This window comes from Cupressus sempervirens, chromosome 3 (genome assembly GCF_028749045.1).
Source record: "Cupressus sempervirens isolate cs-2001-9-10 chromosome 3, ASM2874904v1, whole genome shotgun sequence".
In the NCBI taxonomy this organism is placed as follows: domain Eukaryota; kingdom Viridiplantae; phylum Streptophyta; class Pinopsida; order Cupressales; family Cupressaceae; genus Cupressus; species Cupressus sempervirens.
In genome coordinates this window covers 392864628-392890519 of record NC_143120.1, presented here as the reverse complement: position 1 = coordinate 392890519, position 25892 = coordinate 392864628, and the positions used below count along the sequence as shown (strand labels likewise).

Below are 25892 nucleotides of genomic sequence, written 5' to 3'. Positions count from 1 at the left end.
TGCACTTTTGGGAAGATGGGAAGATAGCTCATGAAGAAATAAGAGTTATCGAATCTCGCAGCATGAATCAACCCGACCAAGAAAAAATGATCCAGCGTGGTCAATGAAGAAACCGAGCCAACACAAAATGTTAGCTGCCAACTTTAGCGATGTTAACCCTCTGCAAAGAACCTATCCCATTTAAGGTCTCTCAGATCAGACATCAGTGATGGGTTGAATAGGGGGAAAAAAATAGCACACAATGCCCTCCTAAATGAAATTCTAAATGTAACACTAATAACCACAGTCCTACTTCTTTCCCTAACCTTATCCATGAGCGTGGGAATATACATATTATTATATAGGGCACCTTATATAATAATAAATATAATCTAAAATCCCAACCCTTACTCCCCTCCTAACTATAACTATGACCATAAGAAAACTTCTAAATATAACCCTTCCTCTAACTCTAACCCTAACCCTAACCCTAACTATAATTGTAACCCTATCCCTACCACTAACTGTAACCCTGAATCTAACTCTACCATAATTGGACTTTAACCCTAACTATAACTATAACCCTAAACCTAACTCTAACCTTAACCGTAACCATAACCGTAACCCAAAACCTAACCCTAATCGTAGCTAGGATTCTAATACTCTGTCTACCACTAACTCAAACTATAGCCCTAACTATACCTCAAACTCTAACCGTAACTCATATTCTAACCCTAAACCTAACCCTAACCTTGACCCTAACCCTAACCCTAAGCCTAAGCCTAACCCTTTGTCTACCCCTATCTCTAACCCTAACCCTAACCCTAACCCTACCCCTAACTCTAACCCTAAATCTAACTCTTTCTGTAAATCTAACTCTACCATAATTAGACTCTAACCCTAACCCTAACTTTAATCCTGACTGAAACCCTAACCCTAACCCTAACTCTAACCTTAACCCTAACTCAATCCCTTTACCCTAACCTTAACATTGATATAACTCTCTCTATATATAACCCTAACTCTAAATATAAACCTAACCCTAACCCTAAATCTAACTCTAACCCTAATTGTAAGCGTAACCCTACCCCTACCCATAACTCTAACTGTAAATCTAACTCTACCATAATTGGATTTTAATTTTAACCCTAACCCTAACTCTAACCCTAACCTTGACTCAAAACTCTAACCCTAACCCTAACTCTAACATTAACCCAACTATAAAATTAACTCTATTGGTAACTCAAACCCTAAAACTAACCCTAATTCTAACCCTAACTCTAACTCTAGCTCTAGCTCTAACCCTAACTCTAACCATAACTCAAACTCAAACCCTAAACCTAACCCTAATCCTAACCCAAATTATAATGCTTTGTCTACCCCTAACTCAAACTATAACCCTAACCCTAACTCAAACTCTAACCCTAACTCATACTCTAACCCTAAACCTGACCCTAGCCCTAACCCTAACCTAGAACCTTACCCTAACCCTAACCCTAACCCTAACCCTATCTATAACCCTAATCCTAACCCTAACTCTAATCCTAATCTTAACCCTAATTCTAATCCTAACACTAACCTTAACCCTACCCCTAACTCTAACCATAAATCTAACTCTACCATAATTAGAATCTAACCCTAACCCTAACCTTAACCCTAGCTCAAACCCTTACCCTAACTTTGTCCCTAACCATATATCTACGTATGACTATAACATTTTACATTACAATATCCCAAAAATAAAATATATATTTTTATCTAAATTAAACTCCTTATATTAAATTTAAAATAATATTTGACTCAAACCTTAACCGTAACCCTAACCTTAACCATGAGCATTACTCTAACCCTAACCTTAACCATAAACATAACTCTACACCTAACTCTAACCCTAATTCTAACTCTACCATAATTGGACTCTAATCCTATCCCTAACCCTAACTATAAGCATAACTCTAACCCTAGCCTTAACCATGAGCATAACTCTAACGTTAGCCTTACTATAACCCTAACACTAACCCTAATCATAACCATAACCATAACTCTAACCCTAACCTTAACCATGACCATAACATTAACCCTAACCTTAACCATAAACATAACTCTAATCTAAACCATAACCATAACTCTAACAATAACCATAACCATAACTCTATCCCTAACCTTAACCATAGCTCAAACCCTAACCCTAACTCCAACCCTAACTCTAATGCTAACCCTAACCCTAATTCTATCCCTAAGGTTAACATTAACTATAATGGTAACTTTGTCCCTAACCATATATCTATGTATGACTATAACATTTTACATTACAATATCCCAAAAATAAAAAATATATTTTTAATCTATATTAAACTCCTTATATTAAATTTTTAAAAATATTTTGAAGCATAATTTTATACTAACTTCATAAAACTCTAATTAAAAATTAATTAACAATTTTATAGTAACCTTATCAAAATAAAAAATCAAAAGTAAATATTTTTCCTATTGCGCCGCGACTGCCACTAGCTATATATACCTCTATATATATTACGCCGAGAGTAATCGTTCTCGAGGCGCCTATTTTTATTTTCATTAATCCCAACTTCGTTAAAATAACTTTGGGATTAAATAAAAATAGGCGCCTCGAGAACGATTACTCTCGGCGTAATATATATAGAGGTATATATAGCTAGTTTAGACACATTTCACTAGGTGCACTACTTTAACGAGTTGTGTGATGAGTCACACCTTCAAACCTTAGTTGCAGGTAGTTCAATATCTATTTTACATTTCAAAAACAAAACGGAAGGTCGTAGGACATCCCATGTAGCGGCTACATGTTAATGAAGTTAGCCCCCCCACTATTCGGTCCTCTCCCTAATTCTAAGATCAAGTTGACCTTAATGGTCGTCCATGCTTCTTCAAAGTTCTAAACCGTCGGATCGAAAACTCAGGTTTCGCATTCCATGTAAGGAAACGCCTCCGGCGTAAGTATTCTATCCCGTTTTTTGTGAAACAGTTTCGATTAAAACCTCTGTTCTCCGTCGATCATTTGCATGTGATTCAAAGCATTATTGCATTTAAATTCACTGTCTGGCCTCTTATTTACATCCAATTCGAAATGGGAAATTTCTAATATAGAGTTAGGTTTATCCTTAGAAATACCGGGGAAGATTTCTGAGTTCGATTGTCCTATGCTAGAGGAGGAAATTCAACTTTTAATGGTTCTAAGGTTCTTCAAAGTTCTTCAAAAGTGATTTACCCTTCTCTGGTAATTTCTATTTTTCTCTTAAATTGTATGGATTTTCTTCAACATTCTGGCCTTCCCTAAAAAATCGCCATTGTTTATATTCAAGGTCACTTTCTCAGATCTTGGCAAATTCCAATCGAGCCATAAAGAGGGTTGTGATCTGTTTATCTTGAACTCCAGGCTGAATGATTCCCTAAATCTTGAAATACTTCTTAAACTACCAATTGGAAAAGGGAGACCAAATCCCAAACTGCACATAGGGAACTGCGAAGGGTTTCCCTAATCCTAAACCTTTAAATAACAATTGAGATTTTACGAAGGAAGTTTTAATGCTGTTCACATATATAAAGTAGATTGGAAATTCAAAAAACTGACCAGATTAGTTCATTTATTAATGCGTACTGCTTAAGGGATTTCGTGGGATCATTGACCTAATATATGAACCGTTTGACCTAATGTATGAATACTTCCACAACATTAGGGCTTCGGGTTATTCAATTGCGTGCTATGAGAAAATGAGATCTCGTGGAATGGCATGAATGGTAGATCTAAAAGAAAAACCAACCACCTTTGCCAGAATCCTTGGTGCCCAAGCCATGATCTGTAGATGACAATAAAGGAATTTGTGTGGATATTAATTATCCCTTGGCTACGCAAGTTATATGAATTGGGGTTTTCAAATTCAGTGGCAGATGTAACTTGGGGAATTTCTTGAGTACTATGTGGGGAGGGAGATTTGGGCTACAGTGTGGGATTTGAACTATAGTCTGTCTCCTTATGTTACACAACTCGTAGACATTTGATTGTAAGTTTTTCAATCCTTCTCAATCAATCCATTTTGGAGATGAAGCCAAAGCTGTGAAGATGTTTGGAAGTAAATTTGTAGAGATGCATAGTTGGATAAATCAAGAGAAAAATGTAACAATCAGCACTCAACTTGGGTGCCAGTTTTTCCATTTTAACAATACATTTTTAAATTTAGTTGGTCAACACAAATCTTGAATGGTTTTTGGCAATTTTATTAAGAAAAATAGAAAAAAGTTCATCACATAAATTTACGGTTTCTCATTGTTTTCCTCAAAACTGCGCAGCATTTGTTTTCAGATCTTTTCCATAACCCAATGTTTTTCCAATTAACTGAAAAAACAATATTTTTTTGTTTGCCAATTTCTTCCCAAGAAAGACTGCTCGATGGTTGAAAACTTGAAGCAATAATGCTGCTAACTATATCTCTGCATTGATAGCCTGTTTGTCACCTTCAATTTATACCCAAGGACAGCAACTATTCTCAGCAAAATATCAGTAAAGCTTTGAGACAACCATCATGGAAAAAGGAAACTGCAGTTTCTATTAGCACACTTCTGTGCCATTAAACTGGATTGTCATATTTGTCTTGGGTACTTAATCATGCATCTGTATAGAGATGTTTTAGAAGTACAGTGACATAATGACAGATCTAAAGAGTGCTACTCAAAAGGGATTATTACCTCCTAGTGAAGGCAAATGTCCATAAAAAATGGAGTTCTGACTTTTCTGGAATTTTTGCATATGGATGCACTTCTTTGCTTTTCTTTTTCGTTCTCTTTGATTTTATACGAAATGTTTGTCTTAAGTTTAGAGAATCTTACTTTATTGCTACATTAGCTCTTATTCTTCTTGGCCTTGCCGAATTTAAAATCTGGAGGTGTAGTTATTCTACATCTGTGTTAAATGGTTATCTTTGATGGAAGACTTGGTGCAACTGCAACTTATTTGATTGCATTGATTCTTAGAAATGTTCTTGGCCTTCAGACTAGTAATCAATTCCATTCTTATATAAATGGATTGAGCAAGTGTATTATTTCCAGTAATAGTGGTTGATAAAAATGAGAATAAATCAGCCAATCCAATTTTAGTTTGTTGAAGGTATGCTTTTGATGAAGCTGTAGAAGAGGAGAAATATGAGTTTTAGATGATGTTTTAATTCATTATCTGGTTATAACATATTTAGTCCATAAGGGTGTCTAAACATCTGTATAGAGGGAAGCTATAAAACTTGGTCTATTTTGGAATAAGAACTGATTAGAATTTTTAACAAGGACCTTAAGGAATAATTATAAGTACCAATTGATTTGGGGATTACATTCAATGGATATGCCAAAAGAAATGAAAGAAACTAGGTATAAAAAGGGCTTTGAACTGTTTGATATAATTTCTCATCGGGAATTTTTTCCCCTGGAGTTCTCAGATTGTAGGATTGTAGGATTTTTTCTTCTGTAAATTAAATGAAGAAATACAAAATTAAATGAGGGTATTTTTAGGGGAAAGATAAGGATTGGAAAGTTTCTAGACAGGAGCAAATATCAAATATTTGTTAATGTAACAAGAGCTCTGGTTGACCTGGAGTCCCTACCTAGTGTGAGTGTTAAGAAGTGGATGAAGCAGGTGCCAATTAATTTAACTCCTTGTGTCAACTTTAATCTTCTAACTTTTCTAGTAGTTAAATCTTACTTGAAAAAGACAATAATTAGTAATGTAATTTATTTGATTGCGCATGTTAATATGTTTTTGATAAATAAATAAATTATCCTCTATACCAAAAATATGCCAAAGTAGACAACTCAAGCAAGTTGTCAAATTAGTACTTAAGAACTTAGATAAACTAAACTCTTAGAAGTACTACGTATTGTTGATGTCAGTTTTTTACCACTACATAACATATAGTAATTGAATACTTGATACGGAATATTAAACACTCAACCCTCTCTTGAAAAGTAAATACTCATGAAGAACATGAGAAAAACTCCAAAGTTCCTTACACCTATGGATACTAACTCAGTTACATTAATGTGATTTGCTGGTTAATCACGTAGGCTGGCTTATGTTGTTCTTTCAAGGATGTCGAACTTTTACTATGGTTATGATGAAATCTAGCTTTGCGATATATTCTAGCTTTGAAATGATGTTGATGGTGATGATGATGGAGGGTATGTCTGCCAATAATGCTTCTCCTTTTCTAGCTTTCTTTTTGAATGAACTCCAACTCTTGAACTACTTGTTGCTTTACTTCTACTCCTATGAATGGAAAGATTAGCAAATGGACGAGGATCGAATTTGATGAAAGCTTACTAGCGGCTCTACCTCCATAGATTATGATTCAAGGGAAAAAAGACTAGATTACCACGCAAAGCTTCTTAACAAGCTGCTAGGATGCTAGTGGCCTAGTTTATAGATCCCTATCAAAGTTTATCCACTACTAGCACCATATAGCTATCCATCTACTCTTACTGTTTCTTAAGAACTTCCTTGAAATGAAATTTACTTTAACAACTTCAATGGAATTTTAACTTTAACTATTGGAAGTAGAAACCATGCAATAACACCAAATGTTCTTAATCACCATGCAAGTCACAACAATGATAAGTAATTTTGGTATTATCTTAAGCAACAATTTTCTTCAACCTTTTACAAATGAGAGCAAATGGTCTTATATAGGGGGCCAAAATTACAACCAACGGTAGAGATTAAGAGGCAAAATCATTGATCCAAATCAAATCCCAGAAACTCTAATTAGGGTTGCCACCCCATCCGCTAGTGAGAAGACACCACCTCATCAATGGACCAATGGAAAAAAAGAAAAAGTGGCAACCAATGAGAAGACACTAAAATGGTAGCCAATTAGAATTAGACACCTATCCTACCCAAAAGAAAGGAGAAATTGCCACTTGGGCTTACATCAAATTATCTTCTATTATAATTCTACCCTTTTCTTTCATCTTCTTAGCCAAGGCAATGAACTTGGCTAGCCTATCGTTAATTTCCTTGATGGGAGGGCAAGGCGTGTGCTTCATCTTGAGCTCAGCTGAATTCATCATGTTGCTTGTTGCTTGCATTGTCTTCTCATGATCCTTCTCATATTCTCTCACATATCCGATAAAGGCAATGAGGGAGGCAAGGGTGCCCAAATGCTTTTTCCTAATTGCGACCTTCCCCAATTCATCCAATCTCGATCCAAACTCTGTCTCATTGACATTCTCCTCTTTGATATCTTCAAAATCAAGTGCAACCCCAACATTGCCCAACATGGTTGAAATGGAGGTGTGAACACCTGGGCTATGTCGTGCAATCTCATTCCGTATCTCTTCAAGTATCATCAATCTGATGGTCAAGGCAACATACCAAGACTCCACCATACTCATTCCTCCTTCATCCACCAACTTGGTTCTCTCCAAATATCTCTCCGGTAACCTAATAAATACCCGTAGCCTAGGAATGGCTAAGTCCTTGGCTAGAAGGAAATCCTTCCATTCCCCTTCAAATGTTCTGAATTTGTCTCTAATAGCCACCAATGACCTGAATGTTGAGATAAAGGAAGGCAAGAAATTTCACCCATCTTGAATTATATCATTGATCCAATCTTTGATTTTGTGTAGCTGAGCTAATATCTCTTCTATGTTGCTCCTGCTGTTTTGCGGAAGGGCTGCATGATGCAACTGTTGGATAGGCTAACAATCTCTCCAATACTTGTTTTCAACCTCCAACTTTACAATCCTCTCGTTTGCCTTCCTCAACCTTTCTCTAATTGAAACCATGCCTTCCCTGATCTCCTCACATTTCATGTCATCCGTGATTCTTCCCAAGTTATGCTCTACTATCTCATACTCCTGGGCTACAATCTCATCCACTGCCTTGCTAACCTTTGGTACAACAATCTGAACTTTTCGGTGACCCTCATCATCGCACCTGATTACCTTTGCCACCGTTTTTGCTATTTGTCTCTGTTTCTCGCTATCTTCATTTTCCACTAACCCTTGAATATCTTCAACTGTTCTGACAGTCACCACCTCGGCTCTTGGTATAAGCATTGCCTTAACCATAGTGGTGCAGTGCATCTCCCCAAATCTGGATTCGGTTCAACTAGCAAAGCATCATCAACAGCCTCGAGCGCCCGACTAACTTCCTCAATATCAATTGGCCTATCCTCTTCTTCGAGAGAGGAGAGTATTCGGTACTGTCACTATAACCACTTGGTTTCGAATCAGAGCTCACCTCTACCAAGACCCTTTGTCCATTTGTATTAACCTTTTGGCTCCTAGCTTCAATGATACTCTCCTTTGACAGTGCTGCATTCTGTCTCTTTGTTGGAGACTCCTGATGTTCTTTACTTTTCTCAACCTCCAAATTTCTCTTCTTGTTCTTAATTTTTCTTTGTTGTTAGCTACTACCCCCACTTTTTTGTCTGACTGACTCCGCTGGACCTTTTTCCTCCAGTTTCATCTTCTCATAAGTAAGGCATACCTTCCGACTTTGTAATTGCCTTAACTTCTCATTGTACCATGATTTAGTGTGTAGATCAACTGTCCTTGTAACTGCCTCTAAGGAAGGATCTCGATGATCATCCCAATCCACTGGACCCAATTCTGTTCCATCCTCTGTATCAGAATCTTCTCTTAGCACATTTTCATCATCGTCCAGTTGATCGGGAATATCAAGGCCTCTCCATCTGATTGCCCTCATCATGCTCACCGACAACCTCGAGAAAGCTAGCTTTCTCACATGAAAGTCATCCTATGCATTGGCCCAAAAATCTTCTATAGTAGGAGTATGTTTGAATGTGTTTTCGTGAGATGCTTGATAAGACTATTAGGATCGAATCCCTGTCTTGCTCTATACCATCCTAGATGATACCGTTCTAACTCTTTCTCCACAACTGCAAAGGTGACAGGATTGGGGCAAGTATCATTGCCTATTCCAAATGAGAAGGTAATCCCTGTCTCACCTTTAAGTTTCATCATCTTGTCATAATGCTCAAGTTGCCTAGCCAACTCCATCAAAACTATCTTGTCGGGTGGATACCTTGGAAGTCTCTTGGGACAAACTATACTTCCTACTACTCTGATATATGTGAATTGCAGAAATTGGATGAACCAACTCCCATACTTTATAACTTTTGCTTCCGCCTCCGATGAGAGCCTCATAGAAGGTGTCCCTTGCAATTTTCTTACTATCTTCGTAGCAAAGGCGTCATAGAACATCTTTTAATCTTTGGTGTTGTGCAAATGAAGCTGTGGATAGCACTCATGCACCAAAAATTGCCCCAGCCCATTGCCAATCACTCCTAAGGTCTTAAGTCCAGGATTTTCAAATAGTCTCACAATCAGATAGAAAAGATAGGATCCCATGTAGAATTGCTTTTGATTTTGCATTATTCTAAGTTGCAACTCTAATTTTTCATTTATAATTCTAGTCCAATCAAACTTTCTCTTTCCATTTTCAAATAGTACATCCAGTTCTCAAATTGCATACCTTGAGTCACGCCCATGATTCAGCTGAGAAGCACAACAAGGTCACCATATTCCAATTTGAAATCGATCGGGTGAGCTTTGACGACTTGGTAACTCCCTTTTTGTTTTCGTGTAACCAATTTTGCTTTAGATGAATGAAGTAGGCCTCTTGATTATCTTGAAAGAACTTGGTTGCTTGATCCATCATTACCACTGTCATGCCTTTATGCTGGGGAAAATTAAATACTTCTTCAACCACTTGTCCATTGATGATAGCCAACACTCTCTTCCCTTTATCAAAAATGATGGACTTGGTCACAATATCAAACCAGGATGCACACTCCATTACCAATTCCAGACAAGGCAAGGTAGGAAGGAAAGCCGCCGTGTGTACAATTCTGCTCTTGTAGATCTTCTTCGCCATGGGGGATTGTCCTTCCTTCATTCTATCCTTCAACTATACCATGTTCACCATGCCGATATTGGTGTCACTTATTCGTCTCAGTTTCAAGAAGAAGGTGGTCTTAGGCATCATGTCTTCCTTGTCTTTTTTGGTATTCGTTCCCTTTAGGTTCTTGTTTCTCTTTAGTTTCTTGCTTGTACTAACATTTACCATCTTAAATACTTATTTTTGCCCCTTCGTTCTAAATGATATAGACTACACTTATCAATCTCCAAACTTCTTTCTATCGATGGAATCTAGCGTATTTCTGCCTCTCCAAATCCTATCTCTACACTTATCAATCTCCAAACTTCAATCTTAGGGGTGGGACTACCACTTATTTCTGCCTCTTTGTTACTTTAGAATGGACTACACTTATATCTCCCAACTTCAATCCTAGGGTGGTCTAACTTATTTTTGCCTCTCCAAGTGTCCTATCATGAAATCTACACTTATATCTCCCAACTTCAGCCTATCAATGGAATGATGAAGTGGTGGATAAAAAGTGCAAGAAGAAGATAAGGGAAATGAACCAAACAAGAACAAGGAATAAAATTTGCCTTTAAAACCAATCTTCACCTCTAAGAATGAATGAGAATCATACCTTAAATTTACCTTCTACCAATAATTAGGCCTTTTCAAAATTCCGATCTGATCTCAAAAAATTGAGTCCTCCAAAATGTGATGCCCTAGCAAATGAATTACTTGCAAAAAATCTGCTTCTTTTTTCAAATTTTGACCTCCTTGCCAAAATCGCCCAACTTGAAGGGAAATTGCTGTCGCAGGGCAGAAAAGTCTGCTCCAAATTAGAATTTCAACCTTCTAAAATCACCTACACTTGCCAAAAATCAGATCTCAAATTGCCTTGCCTCTCCACCAAACAAAATTGCCATAGCTGGAGGGAAAAATTGCTGCCCTAGGAGAAAAATCAGACCCCAAAATCATTGTTAATCTTGCAAAAAATCAGACATTCTCTTCCAAATTCGCCTTAGGGTAGAAATCGCCCATCTTCAAGGAAGCAATTGCTACTCAAAAATGGAAAATTAGACCCTAAAAATCACTGCAAGGACAAAATTGCCCCTTTAGAAGAAAATTGCTCAACCAAGCAAGAGGAGGTGGAAATGAATGATAAATAAGAGGGGGGAAGCCCCTTTTTATATCCTCCTATTGAACTCCAAAGTGGGCCGACCTGCCTAGAAGGAAACAAAATTCAAATTAAACCCCCAAAGATGGCCCAGATTTAAATGAAACATGAAAATAACTAAGCCCTATAGCGAAATTGACCCATTTAATTGCTAGTGTGATCTAGAATTGCAAAATAGAAACAAGGTAAGCCTAGGAGATGTCAAAATTTTCATTTAACAACATTTTGGCAATTAAATAATCATTAAAATTGAATCTAGCAAGCCAAAATCAATTTTCAATTCCAAAGTACCAATTTCTTTTAACATTTCCAAAATCCTCTAGGCAAAATTTCAACCAAATTAATGAGATTTTGCAATTTAATACAATTTCAAATTTTCAACAAAATAAATCCTTTTCTTGGCAATCGAAATTCAAACTCTAAATCCAATTTCACTACCAAAAATTCTTTTCACCGAAAAATTTCAAGATTTCCCAAAATAGCTAAATCTAAAATTCATTTTGAAAATGCTCAAGCTTATACAATTATATCAAATTTACAAAATCCATCTAAGACCAAATGCCTCTTCGTTACCTTAGGATGGACTACACTTATATCTTTCAACTTCAATCCTAGAGTGGTCTAGCTTATTTCAGCCTCTTCAAGTGTCCTATAATGAAATCTACACTTGTATTTCCCAACTTCAGCCTATCAATAGAATGATGAAGTGGTGGATGAAAAGTGCAAGAAGAAGATAAGGGAAATAAACCAAGCAAGAACAAGGAACAAAATCCGCCTTTAAAACCAATCTTTACCTCTAAAAATGAATGAGAATCATACCTTAAATTTGCCTTCTACCAATAATTGGGCCTTTTCAAAATTCAGATCTTATCTCAGAAAATTCAGTCTTCCAAAATGTGATGCCCTATCAAATGAGTGGCTTGCAAAAAAATTGCTCTTTTCTTCAAATTTCGACCTCCTTGCCAAAATTGCCCAACTTGAAGGAAAATTGTTGACGTAGGACAGAAAAGTCTGCTCCAAATCAGAATTTTAACCTTCTAAAATCGCCCACTTGCCAAAAATCAGATCTCAAATCGCCTTGCCTCTCCACCAAACAAAATCGCCATAGTTAGAGGAAAAAATCACTGCCCTAGGAGAAAAATCAGACCCCAAAATCACTATCAATTGTGCAAAAAATCAGACATTCTTCTCCAAATTCACCTTAGGGCAGAAATTGCCCATCTCCAAGGAAGAAATCGCTGCTCAAAAATGGAAAATCAGACCCTCAAAAAATCGCTGCCAAGGGCAAAATCGCCCCTTTAGAAGAAAATCACTCAACCAAGCAAGAGGAGGTGGGAATGAATGAGAAACAAGAGGGGGGGAAGCCCCTTCTTGTATTCTCCTATTGAACTCTAGAGTGGGCCGACCTGCTTGGAAGGAAGCAAAATTCAAGTTCCCCCAAAAATGGCCCAGATTTAAATGAAACATGAAAATAACTAAGCCCTATAGCGAATTTGGCCCATTTAATTGCCAGTGTGATGTAGAATTGCAAAATAGAAACAAGGTAAGCCTAGGAGATGTCAAAATTTTCATTCAACAACATTTTGACAATTAAAATATCATTAAAATCAAATCTAGCAAGTCAAAATCAATTTTCAATTCCAAATTACCAATTTCCTTTAACATCTCTAAAATCCTCTCGGCAAAATTTTAATCAAATTAATAAAATTTTGCAATTTAATCTAATTTCAATTTTGCAATACAATTTCAAATTTTTAACAAAATAAATCCTTTTCCTGACAATTGAAATTCAAACTCTAAATCCAATTTCACTATCAAAAATTCTTTTCACCAAAAAATTTCAAGATTTTCCAAAACAGCTAAATCTAAAATTCATTTTGAAAATTTTCAAGCTTATACAATTATATCAAATTTTCAAAATCCATCTAAGTCCAAAATTTGCAATTTTATCTTGCCAAATATTATTTTAACCATCAAAAAAATGTTGTTGAATTCTGTTTGGCCTAAGGACGAAATTACAATTTCCTGAGAATCAAGTTTTGCACTGGGTGAAAACAAACCAAATCCCTTCTAGAGACCAAGAAGTCCAAGGTGTAAAATCACCACTTCGAAAACTCTGGACAAATCCGAATTTTGCTAAGGCAACTGAAAAATTCTAACACCCGCAAAAGTTGCCAAGGCTTGCCCGAAAAAGGGGGCCCCCAAAAATTTTGGGGCGATGGTGTGAAAACCTCACAACACGTATTTAACTATGTATTCTTTAATATCATTTGAAGGGTTGTGCATTGTATGGAAATCCATAGAATGTGAAAATTACTATAATATCTAAACACTTATGTACTGCTTGATTGTTTGCTACTCTGATCCATTAGCATTATTCCATTATTTGACATATTATTTACATTATAAACATACTAAACATATTATAATTTAACAAACATAACCTATACACTTTCCTACAAGGTTTTGCTGAGTTAATGAACAATATGCTCTTCTTTGTACCACTTCTATTGAAAAAACCATCTTACCCAAAATAGCAGGAAGCAAATCGGTGAAAACTTGCATGTTCTAAACTCCAGACAAATTTCGTCCCTGTCAATGGGATTGCCTTTTGATGCTATTGTATTTAAGTATTATTTAAATATAAGTAGGTAGCATTTTGTCTTGTTTTATCCTTACATATCTCCTTGTTACTGATTCCACTTTGCATTGCATTTATTTATTGCCATCTGCTCGTTCATACCAATTACACCCTGTTTCCAAGGGATGAAAAATAACTTCTATGAAGTCGTTGATTACTCCAAAATCAGTTGATAAACATTTTAAATGAAATGCAGACATGACCATAAGCGAAAGAAGTGTAAATATAGAACAAGCAGAGAAGTGAAACAAAGTAGTAAACAAAGAAGACAAACACAGTACACAACTATTTATTGTGGTTAGCTACAACTTGTGACTACGTTCACACTTCAGTAGGGAATAATTATATAAATGAAGAACCGATCTCATACAGTACATGACAGCATATGTGTATTTATACATTTGCATAAGCCACAAAGGAAGAGATATGAGAAGATGAATAGATAGTGTGACTGTTGGCTTTCATATCCCAATAGTCTTCCCTCTTGAAGACCAACCAGCACCACCATGCACTACAGCATTCCGACTCCTTATTTCAAATCTCAGAGAACGATGAGACCTTGGGAAGATCTCAAGGTTGCCAGACTTTGTTCCAGCACACTTCGAATGAGCCTTCTCCAAATCAGATCAGAGTAAAAAATGTCTTCTCTAATCTTTACACGTGCAAACTCGCCCATAAACACATGGTCAGAATTACAACTTTCTGCAGATTCAGAATTAACTCCTCTGTTATCTTCGGTTCCAAAGACCATTGGAATGCTACAACCCACAATGAGATTAACCATTTGACTGCTGTGAATAAACTACATTCTAATTTTGTAATTATTTCTGCCCAGATCTATATTGTTTGTTGCATGAAAATGAGAAAAACCTTGTTGCATTCTTTCCATTGTGTCATTCAAAGGAGCACTGCCTCAAATGGAAACAGCATGGGCAGTAGAAAGAATGTTTATATGGGCAAAGCTAACATCACAGTCTCTCAATGTTTATATGGGCAAAGCTAACATCACAGTCTCTCATATTTAAGCTATGCTCCTCAAGAAAACATTTCTGCCAATAACACAGTCTTCGAGCTGATAAGCCAGTCAAACCATCATCATTCATAACCACAATAAGCATTTTAACATTTCCTCCCTTGGGTGTGTAATAACCAAGATTTAATTCAACTTCTGTTGTTGTGGGAGAATCGCTGTCAACCACCAGAATTAATATGGACATTGCTTGGAGTGGGATATGATTGTTAATTAAGTCCATATCAGCGTGTTGGAGAAGGTTCATGTTGTTCAAACTGGAATTAATGCTAGTAACCATGCCTCTCTGTGGTGCAGAATTGGCTGCAAACTGGGAAAATCCCTGTTCACCGAAGTTTTTAGAAGAATCCCGGTCAATGTTTGAAGTTTGAACATTGAGCATAGTTTTGAATTTGAGGATCAAAACAGTCCACTTCACCACTTCACTTTGTGGTCTACAGCAGCGTATGTCCCATGATGAATATTGTGTGAGGTGCTGTTCCTCTTGTTGTCAAGAACAGAATTAGTTGGAAGCTCAAACATCTCAACCTTATGCCAAAGTGTTGCCGCCTTGGTGAGGTTTGAATTTCTATCCTGTCGCTTTTTCTCTTCTTCATTTACGCCTTCACCTTCTTGCTCTGGCGGGTTTGGGTGAAAGTCATTGCAGTGAGAAACAACTTGGTCAATTTGAATTTGTTGTATGTGGGCTTCCAAATCACTGTTTTGCCTATGTTCCTTGTCACCTGCATTTGGGTCTGCAAAGTGGAGCCATGTGGGCATGTGGATCACTGTGGGCGAATTTTTTGCTCCTCCATCTTCGTGCACAACAAAATTATTGTCTACCCTTTTATCTTCTTGGACAAAGATTGTCGCAGTTAATGCATTCCATTCAGCTTCTACTGCTGCAATCTGCAACAATTATTCATGAGAGTCTTTATTCTCTGACATGCCAAAGGCTTCTGGATCATGCATAGCCTTGAGCCCCTGGCTCTCTCCAGCCTCCCTGAGCTCTATAATCCCAGCACTCCTTAGATCTTCAGTTGCCAGGAACCCGGAATCCTCTTGTGATTGCTTTTCACCAAGAGAAAGCTTCTCTCTCAGTGAGACATACATTTTTGCAAGATAAAGGTCCTTTGAATAGCTCTTCCCACTATTCTTTTCTTCCTGAAACAAAATTTCTTCAAACTAATCCCACTCTTTTCCGAAGTTATCCTTCTCAATATTCATTATGCGACAAAACCTCCAACTTATAGCACATACAAAACAGCTGGTCTGTGAATAGGAAATTTTCTTTCTTAAACCTCATAAATCTTTCTTCTTGGCCTCCTCAGTCATATAAACATCAGCTTCATCAACTTCATCCTCGCTTTCTTCAGTATCCTCCTCGTTGGCCTCAACTTCATCCTCACTTGCTTCAGCATCCTCCTCTTCAGCGGAATCCAAATTTTCAAGAAATTCTTCAATGATAAAATCAGCATCATCATCTTCTTCCTCCATCTTTGCTCAAGCCAAACTTGCTTTGATAGCAATTGTAAATATAGAACAAGCAGAGAAGTGAAACAAAATAGTAAACAAAGACAAACACAATACACAACTATTTATCTTGGTTCACCACAACTAGTGGCTACATTCATACTCCATTAGGGAATAATTATATTAATGAATAACCAGTCTCATACAGTACATGACAGCATATGTGTATTTCTACATTTGCATAAGCCTTACAGAAAGCCATGAGAAGATGAATAGACAGTGTGACTGTTGGACTTCATATCCCAACAAGAAGTTAAGCTGCTTCCATCTTTCTATATTCAGTGTCACTGGCATTCTACCTTAGTTTTCTTCAAAAGAATTGTCATAGCCATTGAAGGCACAGCCAACCCCTTCTCCAGTTTGATTTTGATTTTAGATCTGCAAATATGCCCTGCTTTAGTTTAAATATCAACATGCTCATATGCCATCCTAATTTTCCTACAGGAAAAAAAAATGGGCACTACCTAACTATCCAGACCTGCCGGTGGATCAAATTTTCAGTAAGATGAATGAGAAAACAAGCATAAGCTGATTTATAGTAGCTAGACTTGGACCAAAAACAAAAGCGAAGGATAAATGAGACTTGAGAGCCTGATCCAGAAAAGGTGTTTTGCTGCATTCTAAGGTGGACTTTGATTTATGAAAAAATCAAAACTTGTTTTAGTATGTTGTCCCCTGCATTCAAGCAAATTGAAGACCTCCCAGGTACAATTCCAGTTTAAATATGTCAATCACTTATTCGGACTGAATATCAGCAAGAGTACTCTCCCCAAGAAAACAGCTAACAGAGCAACTGAGAATTCTAAATTGCATAAGGATCTGTATCAAAAATTAAATTGGCAAAGTTATTACTAAAATGGATATTTCTGTACAATGAAGGCTTTTAAGTGGGAACAACCAATTGACTAAAAAGACTATTCCTATTAAACCATATCTGCACCAACATGGTTGTCTGGTTGAAGCTTGCCCAAAAAATGTACACCGAGAACAGATGAATATTAGCAACAAAAATCATGAGCAAAGATACGAAAATAGCATGGTAGAAAGGGGCAAACAAGCAATCAAAAATATCAATATGATAAAAAAAACAGCCAAGTACCAAAAAGGTTCCAAAAAAGGACAAATTCCAAAAAAAGCTAACACAATAAAACACAAGCTAGCAACTCATTGCTCAACAATTCAAATCCCATCAACCAGCCCATGATCAGTGAATGCAAGGTAAGTATGGTAGCCGGAGCATATCACAAATGCTTTTCAAACCCTGCATTCAGTAGAGAGTATTGACAAAAACAAGGAAGACATTATCAGAGCATTCCTATCGAGGCAAGAAATTAGAGGGCCGGAAGGAACGGAGAAAATCTAATACACATGAGAGTATGATAAATATCTTGGCTTCATGACATTTTAGGCTCATCATGCACGCATGATAAAATTAAGAATGGCACTGAGTAGCTCACCTACAAATTGTATGACAGATCTTGAAGATTTATCAACATTTACAATGCACTGGTATATGATGCTTCCCACGACCTATGGACTGCACTGCTGGCCATTGACCTACTAAAGGAGCAAAGGGAGGGTCCATCTAGAAACAAACACTGAGTCATCCAGTATGCCTATGCTCCCGCAGCATTCACCCAGGTGCCAGTAGAGGCAAATCTGGGGCGCTCTCGAACCTGAGACCATGGGGGTAACCCACGACTTCAAGCTTGACCGCTACACCAGACGGACTGGACTAGCCAATCAGAAAGGAATCAATAGTTTGAAATTACTTTAAAATAAAACAGTATAAATCTGTTCTTAAACTTTAGAACTTCAATAGAAAAATTCTAAAGACTAATTAGACATCGGCACATGAAAACATTAGTTCGTGAGCCTAGATATAGAAAGGCTCATGCAATTTCTCAGAACTTTTTAAGACCTTTATAAACTGAGGCATTTATGCAAGGTTGAGCATAAGGTGGCAAGATAATCAAATGATCAGTAGAGGGTAAGTGAATGTTGTAGTATTCAAAGTAATTATGGTTTTCTAAAACATCTTAAGTTATTTAATTGAAGAGTGTTTGTTGAGAATTCTGATCTTATTGGTCTCCATTCACCACATACAAACAATGAATTTGCAATTATTCAAATATTTATGTTATCGCTTAGTCACGGGTTTCAATAGGATATGTTGCATATTTTGAGAGAGGAATTCTCTAGGAATGAATCAAGTGAGAGAAAAATTGGTCTGATAAAATAAATATTAAGGAGAATCTTCCCAAAAATGCAAGGATAAGATGAGGTTGGCTGCATAGGGGAGGATGAATAGCAACTTCAGGAAAGTTAAGAGCAGTTTCGGTTTAGATTTTATTTGTTCTAAATCAGATCCTGATTATATAATCTCAACAGGTTAGGGTATTTCTTTGATCCATATGCAGGTATGTTTTGCATAGCATGCGATGAGGTTGGTGGTCACGACTTTTAATTAGTATGCAATCTCTGTGACTCAGTGTACCTCACCAATTCTGTTGGTATTGTAAGTCTATTAAATGTCTAGGTCTACATATAATAATATATAAAGAAAGAATGAAAGAGTTTTTTTATAGACTATGATAGCAGACATTTTGTGAATGGGTTTATAGATGGTTTGTAGACCATTCCATACTTCTTGTAAGAAGAACTGAACTGTTTTATAAATGAAGCGTACACATTTTACTTCCTGTATGATTTGAACTTATGTCTCTCTTTCAAAAATACAAATTCTAATTCTAATAAAATAAACTTATTCTTCTTTGTTCCATGAATGGACATTTTTATTCAAGGAGACTTAAATAGAGTCATAAATTCTTGACTGTTTAGATAGAGTTATGGTTTCATCTGTACAGAGAGATCTGAGTGGGGAAATTAATAATGCAATGCGGCCTGAAAATGCAAATTGTTTTACATTTACAATGTAGAATTGTTTAAAAAATAGAAAATGTTTTGAATGAAAAGGAAGATATAAGAGATGAGGATACATGGAGGCAGTCGAATGTGAAAATCTAGCTTGTGACCCTTTTAATAACAAGAGGCGCAGAGCAGCCAAGTTCCTGGCAAAGATGGAAGATGATGGTGTTGATTGCTAGGGAGCCTTTCTGATGGTTAAGTGTTTATGTGGTTTTTGAAGTTGCAATTTTTTTAAACAGTGCATTTAAAGTATGAAGTGGAGCTGGATATTGTGTTTAAGTTCCTATGTGCAAGTGTATATTGATTTACAGATAGTAATAATGTGCATGCTGTGAGGTCGAATAAGTGGCCACAATCCTTATAAAGCTTGGTGATACTGAATAGTTTAAAATCAGCTGCTCCAAAACAAGAATGAAAACATTGGTTAATCAGTCAGTAACGTAGAAACTCATAATTTCAATAATTCAAAGTATTACATCAGTCCAATTTCAAGTACCTTCAGATAAAATTGGATTTTGATTGCTTGAGCAACGAATAGGTAATATATTTGATGCAGAGATATCATTGTATTTTCATTTTTGAACTTCATACTATGCTGCATGGTTCTCATTGAAAAGGACAGTTGGCGGCATTCTTTGGCCCCAGATATCATTGACATGAACATAGCTGTCTTTAAAAATCTATGATTGTAATTAAAAATATTATAAAACTTGCATTGTTGAAACATCCGAAACTGGAAAAGAAGTTTTTCCAGGTTTGTCACTGTACTTTGTCCTGAGGCAGCTAAGAATTCACGCTTTCACTTGATTGGGAATGCTGGAAACAAACGACTCTCTGCACAGCGAAATTGAGCCCCAGTAGGAAAGTTGCAAACATTATTCAGTGAATAACTCACATGAAGAGCATGCAATATAGAATAAACGAATTACTCAATGTTAGAAATAGTACTTGTTAGGCATTTACACATTTTCTTGACCCATGGAGGCAAACATCAAAAAGGAGAATCGTAGAAAATTATAACTGTGTACCATTATAGCCGAACAGTGAACTTACTAAAAATTTCTGAGAAACATAATGTTAAACATTTTCTGTGAAGACTCAATTTCATGTAGTTTTATATGTTTCAAACTTTCATGGGAAGCATGCAACTGGTTAAAGCAAATAAATTGTCTGCATATATTTTTATGCCATCACTTTGATGGCCATGAGTAACCATTTATTATTATTAACCTTTTCTCTCATGCATATTGGTAATTTGCATTTACACCCACAAACGTGTTGAAGTCCTTCATCATAGATCTTCAGTCGCAAAATATTCATTTCAAGAGATTTGATATATAAGTTATTGCAAACAAGAGATGCTTCTGGTTAAGGGAACAACCACAAAAATATGAGGAAAATAGAACACAAAAGCACAATTCTAAGAGTTATTGTCAAAGGATGAGGAGGCGGGGAGAAGGAGAATCACAGACATAGTGCTTGAGATTTGTTGCGGAGAAAACTGTAGACAAGCACAAATGCCTCAGAGATTACAATCTGAACCAAAATTCTAAGTAGTGGACAGATCATTCATTGTGTTCCTTAAAGTAGTTATGTTTTAAGAGCAATTGGATACCGGAAATAAGTAATCTACTACATGAGCACACAATGGTTTGGTTATACAAGGCACAAAACAAAGCATTGAAAACAAGCATAATGCAGATCAAAACAATGAAAAGCATTCATGATAGGGAACAACAAATAAGTTGCACTTATTCAACGAAACAATGATTAACACCCAAATCAAAATCAATGTAAGGATGGGACTGCTGATAAATTAGAATACATGATGGAACAATTGTAAGACTTAGAATCAAGTATGTATCAAAGTACTCATTTCAACAAATAAAAGGCATTGACATTATTAATGGAGGAGTAAAGATTTTGTTGAAGAACTGTTATCAAAGATGCGACTGTGAAGTCAAAATACTGGTCAATAAGAATGTAAAAGACAGCCGTAGAGGTTCAAGAAGCACAAGATTACAGTGCTATGATGATGGCATACATTGGAAACAAAATTCAGACTGAGGGCTTAGGGATAATCTTTAGATATGCTAGCAATGCCAATGATGTCATTCTGATGGTTGGAGCAACATATTTGTGCATGAATGAGAACATCATGCAATTCACAGAGCACAAATCAAACATAGAGATAATTTCTGTGCAAGGATTTAATAGTGAGCTTAAATGTTTTGAGGGTTAGAAAACTCATATAGTGTTGATAACAGAGCAAAAGTACTCCATAACTGGCATATGCCAACAACATTCAGAATAATTCAAAGTGATCTTACAGGGGATTCCAAAAAATATAGTTCCGGGTTTGAAATTTCCAAAAGATCTGACCAACTCATATGCAGTTTACTTAGGAGAGAAGAGACGATTTGAGAAAACATCATATTAGAAGTTAACTACAGTAGCATTAACATCACCAGGTTCATGAGCCTCAAGAATAACAAATTAGCAATGTGGATCAGCATAAAGAGACAATTAAACTAATTTTGCATTGGAAAGCTAAAATTTAAAACACTTCAATTCATGAAAGCTATTGCGACATGTTTTTCAATGTCTATGCATCAGTATATTAATTAGAAAATTTGGATTTTACCAAATATACTATTGATAATTGTTAGATATAGGTGCAGTTCAACTCCCCTGTGTCCTATCAGACAGAGAAGCGTTGCAATCAAAACCAGGACAAACTATAACCTGCAAGATTAGCTTAAAGGACAAGAGAAAGAAATGCTCCACACAAAATAATTGTTGTTACAATATAACTTTGATTCTCAGCAAGCACAAAGGGATAACACAAAAAACAAAATGCCACATGTAAGAAACATGAATGCGAAAAGTAAACTTCAGATTCTATTATATTTCAAATATTGTTTACATACATACATCCTTTGAAGGGATTTAAGGGTACTTCCCTTAATACTGGCCTCTCTCTATCCTTCAGCTCCTTAGCTTGCTCTACTGGTACTCAACTTCCTCTTCAACGTGGAGTCACCAACAATCTTTCCCTTCTTCCTTTCTTCAAAAACTCTCGAGACACTCTAAAAATTCCTAAAACTCCATCCTAAACTAACTTAGAAGATCCCCATTTGATATTTAAAATGGAGCACTAAACGGAGTGCCCAAACCAACTTGGATTTCAAAACTGGGCGCCTAAGTCTGGAAACTTCCAAATTTCAAAATCATGCATTAAATGCTTCAGCTACCACTGACAACTCCTACGCTCTCGGTTAACACGGCATCAGACAAACCGAAATTATAGGTTAACACACCATTCACGGACAGATTCCAAATGACATTCGACATTTAACACATCAGCGCAGATGCTCCTGCATCAGACTCCCCAGGGATAAAGAAATCACGAGCTCCAACTCATGAAGGCCGCGCTATTGTCTTTTACTTTCTTTTTCCGCTTCTTCCAATTGTCTTGTCTATGCATCCCTTGTGCGCTCTCCATATTTACTTTGCACTTAGTCTTTCTCAGTTTTCTCCAGCTGCATTCTTTTGCTGTCCACTTTTTGTTGATAGGCTTGTCTTCTGATTTCCTTCTCACCCTCTAGTTTCCAAAATTCCAAGTTCGAGTATGTCTTCAACATAATCACTTATACTGAATCCTTGTAAACCTGTATACAACTCGTTAGGAATCAAAATTTTAAAATATTCATTAGTAGAGTCATCATATGTATCAACGTGTCTTCCAATGTCATCCTTAGCAGGAACACTCATATTGTCATCTCTTTTTGTTGTTCCATCAACAACATTCCCATTAACTTCATCACTGACAACAATCTCACTATGAAATCCAACATCAACATGTCTTTGCTTTAAATCATCAATAAGAAGATAAGTTTGTTCATCTCTAAACTCAAGCAGACCAACATGCAATTTTGATGTACCTTGTTTAATGGATTCAAACTGTGCATGTGCCTCATCTGTTGTTGTTTGTACATTCTTCTTTCTTCTTTGGACTAGCATTTGAATAGGCCACACCCCCTTCTCTTTGGGTGTCAAATGCCAATTCGGCTGCTGCTCTTCAGTTTTTTCTAAGTCAGCAAGTTCTTTACTTATTTCAGTTTAACTCTCTCTCATATCCTAAGTACCATTTTTCCCTCTCTTGTTCTGCTTTTGTCTTTCTCCTTTCTACTTCACCCTCAAACTTCCATAATTTCACTTCATCATCCTTCACCCACTCATCTTTTTTTCCATAAACATCAAAAACTTTGCAATAATCTGCAACTTCACCAGTTGTTGCCAATTATTTGTCCTCCAAAAAGTCAATACTCACTCCCTCAACTTGTTCTTTCAAATAGAGCAACGCCTCTATTTCGTCCAAGTGTTTGTAGTCTCCATCAGCAAGCTCATGCGATATTTTAGACCCAACATCCTCTTCATTTAGCCTCGCTGCTGCTTTCATTGATGCTGCACTAAACTAGTGTTCGATATTTTCAATCTCTTCTTTGAACAATTCTTCTTCTTCATTAGGACCCTCATCAAATACGGGCCCATTATCCATTGTCGGACACTTCATCTCAACCTTCTTCTCATCTGCTCTAATTTCCTTCATTACATTTTTACTCTCTTCTTCAAGATGCCCTTCCAATTGGAACTTCACCTCCTTATACACTCCCTCCTTTATGAGTGCTGATTTTCTCCTATCTTCATTATCATAATACTGTTCAGGAACAAAATTATAAATATAACTCCCAATTTTTTGGCTCTAAATCTATTTGAGCACCGTCTTCCATCAAGTCTTCAAAGAGACGAAAGTCTGAAGTCTTGGGGAATTAAATCTTCCTTCATTTTCGATCACTTGGTTTTCTTCTTCCTCAAGAACTTCCAACTGCCTGCAAATTTCACCAACAACCTCATCATCTATTACCACTCCAATATTAACTTCTTGCTGAACTAATGGAAATTCATACTTTTGTTGTTCGTTTTCAAACTTTTCCATGCTTGCCTCCTTATCCTCATACGCACTATTATCCTTCAATCAGCAACACCTGCCTTTTATATTCAAAAATTGCATTCAAGGCCTCAAAATCATCATCATACAAATCAGATTGGATACCGTTCACCTCACACTGATCATGATGCATTTCTCCAAACTATGCTAGAGGCTCTAGAGCATAATCTTCCTTATCAACATTTATGGCTTTATTTAGGATCTGTTGTTGGCTGACCACCTTTTAACCATGACCTTTATCAACAACGTCTTCTCTTATGGTTGTCTGATGTCTTATTACCCCCATTTTGGCCTTTATCATATTGGCATGACATCTTACTTCCTTTTTTTTTCTGCAAGTATTTTTTCTTTATCTTGAGGCACCTTGCATTGTACATGGGACACAACCTGATTTCTTCCATTGACTGTTGTAACTTTCTTCCATTCTTTCACATCTTCAACTTTTCTTGATGCATATATCTTCATTCTCAACCATATCATTAGAAGATAACTCAAGAGACCAAGCTGTCTCCTTAAGTGCGTTCTTTACAGGCATTTTCTTCTCCACTTTCATTCCCTCTTCTTGTGCGTCTTGTTGCACTTCTCATTTTTCTTCAAGTCTTCCATACAGACTTCTTTGTCAACTTGTCCACTTTTTGTAATCACACCCTTGCCAAAAAAGCTCTTTTCCAAGATATCAATTCTTGTTGAGATCTCTTCTAACTGCTTTCGTAACTTTATGTCCTCTAGCTTGTCCCAATAATCTTCCCAATATGGGATTATCATGAGTCTTCTAACATTGAACCCCATTCTTTCTACTGCTGCAATCCTCTGCACTCACAGTTGTAATCAAGTGTTTGTGTCTCTCTGCCTGCCCTTTGCAGTTACAGGTCTCCTTCTCCTGCAATAAATTCTCCTATGGTTTATTTGAGACACAACCACTTTACTCTTTTCCTACATCCACTAGTCCTGGCACAGGTTGCCTCACTGTTAGCACTCTACCCGTTCACTCAGAACCACCTGCTTTGATACCACTTGGTGCAGTTCAACTCCCTTGTGTCCTATCAGATAGAGAGGGGTTGCAGCCAAACCCAGGACAAAGTGTAACTTGCAAGATTAGCTTAAAGGACAAGAGAAAGAAATGCTCCACACACACACAATAATTGTTGTTACAAAATAACTTAGATTCTCAGCAAGTATAGAGGGTTAACACGAAAATGAAATACCATACGTATGAAACACAAATGCGAAAAGTAAATTTCAGATTCTATTATATTTCAAATATTGTTTACATACATACATCCTTTGAAGGGATTTAAGGGTACTTCCCTTAATACTTGCCTCTCTCTATCCTTCAGCTCCTTAGCTTGATGTAGTGGTACTCAGCTTCCTCTCCAATGTGGAGTCACCAGCAAGCTTTCCCTTCTTCCTCTCTTCAAAAGCTCTCTAGACACTCTCTAAAACTCCATCCTAAACTAACTTAGAAGATCCCCATTTGATATTTAAAATGGATTACTAAATTGAGTGCCCAAACCAACTTGAGTTTCAAAACTGGGCGCCTAATTATGGAAACTTCAAAAATTCAAAATCTTGCATTCAATGCTTCAGCTACCACTAACAACTCCTACGTGTTCGGTTAACATGACGTCTGATATATGGAAAACGTGGGTTAAAGCATCATTCACCGACAGATTCCAAATGATGTTCCACATTTAACATGTCAGTGCG

General features: G+C 36.6%; 1 long non-coding RNA gene across 1 annotated transcript; it reads left to right on the top strand.

Annotated features, from left to right (window-relative positions):
* The first annotated feature begins 2823 nt into the window (after positions 1–2823).
* On the top strand, positions 2824–18952 carry LOC149566677 (uncharacterized). Its single transcript, XR_016362286.1, has 2 exons — positions 2824–2951; positions 18667–18952. It is a non-coding gene; the product is annotated as an uncharacterized LOC149566677 (long non-coding RNA).
* The last annotated feature ends 6940 nt before the right edge of the window (positions 18953–25892 follow it).